We start from the raw sequence: 3,340 nt of genomic DNA, 5'->3' as shown, positions 1-3,340 counted from the left end.
AATGTGGATTGCTCCTGCTGAAATGATAATTATGTGTTATTGTTTTTTAATTTTTTTTTGAGGGATATTGATGGCCAAATAAATCTGAAGTAGTTTTTCTGGAGAGTTTTCCTGGTTTACTGACAAAGGATCTGCTCATTTGGGCATCTTATTCCTGAAAGAATCTGATCAGAGATGGGGTTTTTTATACCATAGATTTTCTAACAATCCACTGAAAGGAAGCAAAAGAGAGTTTGGAGGTAAATCTCTGAAACAAAGAATTCCTGATGTACAGCTGTCACTTCCAGGTTGAAAAAAGAGTTATTGGCAGAAAATCAGAAATCCCTGCTTATTTAGGCTCTTTCTTTCATCCCTGTGGGCCACACAGAGTTCAGAGCAGAAAATTCCCAGAAATGCAGGTGAAAATTCTGATAAACTGAGTTGGGAGAATAAAATCTCCCAATCTTTTAATAAAAAGTGTGTTATGTATTTAGAATAATTTGTATATAGGGAAGAATAATGAAGGTACCTGGGAATCCTTCAAAAAATTAATAGAGAAGTTATATTATGATGCAATGTTAATATTTGAAAATTTAAAAATACATTCTGAAAGATATTTTCAAAATTTTAAATGCACTGCAAGGTCTTTTCACATTTGAAGCTGCAGATAATATTATGATAAATTCATAATTGTTGTTTAGGCCTATTTCTTATTAAATATTTCTCAGGTAAACTCTGCCTTATGCTTAAAATGAGATGAAGTCCAAAAGTTCTGCAAAGGCACCCAAAAAGGAGACACCAAGGGGGGAACTGAAATCCATGAGGAGAAAGGTGAGGAAATCTGACTCTCAGGTAATTTCACCTGATAAAAGTCCTCCAAATTCACAAGGTCAAGCAGAGCTCTGGGGGATAATCCAGTGTTCGGCTCAGTCCTTTCAGTACATTAAAAATTGTTATTAATAATCAATAAAAATATAAACACCATGGTAAGAGGGAAAAGCAGAACAGAGAATTTTGGTGTTTTCTGCTTTGTTTTAAGCACAACATATCCAAAAAAGTGTTTTTCCTTCAGATATTGCAGTAATTGAGTTCCTTAAAATGCAAATCAGAGGATGAATAATTAGGAACAAATAGGCAGCTCTAATTCTCCAAGAATTCTCCTGATTTAGGTGTGCAGTGTCACTCCTGGGGCTCTGGGTGACCTCTCCCACTGCCTCCCAACATTTGCATTGCAGGTTGTGATAAGTAAAGCATTTCAGAGTTCTCATAGAAATAAAGGGATTTTCCCCCACCTCCCCTAGGGCAGAATGGATAATTGTTGGGTTATTTCAATTTCATTCCCAGCCCCTTGGGAGAGGATGCAACAGCATCTCCCATCACCCCTGTGTTGCCCTAATTTTTAAGTGTTAAGTTTTATTTTATAGTTCTTTTGAAAGTTGTAAAGTTTTTTTAAAAGTTTTCTATGCTTTCCGATGTTTACATATTTCTACTGGCGTTCTCATGCACTATTCATGTAAATAATGATTGTTTTGCATTCTTCTTTGTAGGAAGAGAGAAGTGATGGACTGTTGGTTTGATCAGTGTAGTTGGAGAGGTGGAAATTTCATCCTCCAATCCACTGTCACTTTTGGAATTCTATATATCGCAAAATCAAAAATAAAATCAGCTCTTTTTCTCTTTTGTACTTACCAAGCCTCTGTGTTCTCATTTCGTGCCCAATGCCAGCACCCCTGCACTTGGTGACTCTGCTGCCCACCTCTTTCCAGAGCCTGTAAGAGGCTGAATCCACACAGCCCTGACAACAGGGTGGGAAATGTCCCGTTGGGTGAGAGAAGGCAGCTCAGAGGAGGGCACCTGGAATGCTGATGAGTTTCTCCACTGGCCTGAGTGTGGCACTGAGGGATTTTCCTGGAAGGAATGTGACCAAAGGCCAATGCAGGGACAACCCCAGCTGCAGCCACCCCTCAAGCAAATGCAGGAGGGGCTGCTCTGAAGTCACTCCTTCAACTGTCAGAATCTGAGGTATTGATGATTCTGAGGTTGTAAAAGTCTCTGTCTGTCAGCCCCCTGCCAAAGCAGAAGCCATAATTGGTCTGTGCTGGTTTCCAGGTTGTTTATTCTGTTTCTCTCTCACATGTTCTGCTGCCCTGCCCAGCTCTGTCCTGCAGGGCAGCGTGTGGGGCTCTGCCCTCAGTGGGATGTGACAAACATTAAATACCAGAAACTCCCTGGGCTGCATTTACAAGAACGTGCCAATATCTGTCACCTACGTTGGACAGTGTGTCCCCAGCCTGAACCAACAGAAAAATGCCAACACCACAGTGAGACATGGAGGGCATGAAGAAGGAGAAAAAGGACAAGGCACACCCAATTTCCTCCATCTTGTCCCCTTTGGACCCCTCATCTAGAATCCTAAAATTTTACTTTTGCACCTGTGCCACACTTAATTATTACTGATATCAAACGCTCAGAGCTGGTAATTCATCCTGTAAGATTGAAAACTCTTTTCCATGGCCAGAGATCACAGACAGTGTCTCTGGGGCTCTGTCCAGGGGGTTCCTGACCCTTGCCAGGGTCCCAGGGCAGCCAGAGGGAAGCCCTGGACTCCCACATTCAACCACTCTGCTCATGACAAAAAAGAAAAGATGGTGATAGGACATGTGATACCTAAAAAATGAGGCAAATTTGCTGGGCAATGAGAAAATGCATTGCATCTTCTTTGAGAGAAGAAATCCCAGGTTTCCACCTATTTTCCCCCTTGTTTTTTGGTGGTGAAATGCTCCCTAGAGGAATGCTGGTCGTTGTCTCCTGTGGATCTCAGACAAAAGAGGCTGCTTTATCGATCTCCACTCCTTGCTGCAAAGGTATAATTAAAAATATGTATTAGAGCTGATTCCAGCCTAACCTGGCACTCCAGAGCTGGCTGTGCACAATAAAAATCACCTCGTGTTCTCCTCGTCAGGAGAGCCCTGGGTGATCCAATTTCAGAGTTCTGCAGAGGTAATTGAAGGCTGCAGGAGGTTGTTCTGCACAAGCTCAGATTAGGATTTAGCTGAGAATGTGTCAGATGCAGCCACAGCCCAGCCCCATCTCCTGCAGATTTTGGGGAGGATCAGGACAGGGCTGAAGGTGAGAAGTCCAGCACTCTGCACACTCAAGAGTGTTTAAACGCACCAGGCAGTAGATATATGCTGTATTTAATTAGCAATTACTTATAAAAATGGTATTAGTATTTTATAATGTTGACTTGTGTGCTCTGACAGCTTGGTTGGGTTTTTCTGGCTGGGAGGAAGGATGGCAGCACTTCCAGATGATCTGTCTCTGAGACAGGAAGATCATTCTCTGAGTACATAAACAGTAT

At 41.9% G+C, this 3,340-nt stretch overlaps 1 long non-coding RNA gene across 1 annotated transcript; it reads left to right on the top strand.

Moving 5' to 3' along the window:
* Window positions 1–664: 664 nt before the first annotated feature.
* Window positions 665–1,663, top strand: LOC116183971 (uncharacterized). The gene is made up of 2 exons (XR_004148689.2): window positions 665–810; window positions 1,527–1,663. It is a non-coding gene; the product is annotated as an uncharacterized LOC116183971 (long non-coding RNA).
* The last annotated feature ends 1,677 nt before the right edge of the window (window positions 1,664–3,340 follow it).

The sequence above is a fragment of the Lonchura striata genome, chromosome 10 (genome assembly GCF_046129695.1).
Source record: "Lonchura striata isolate bLonStr1 chromosome 10, bLonStr1.mat, whole genome shotgun sequence".
Taxonomy (NCBI): domain Eukaryota; kingdom Metazoa; phylum Chordata; class Aves; order Passeriformes; family Estrildidae; genus Lonchura; species Lonchura striata.
This window is presented reverse-complemented; position numbering and strand designations above follow the sequence as displayed.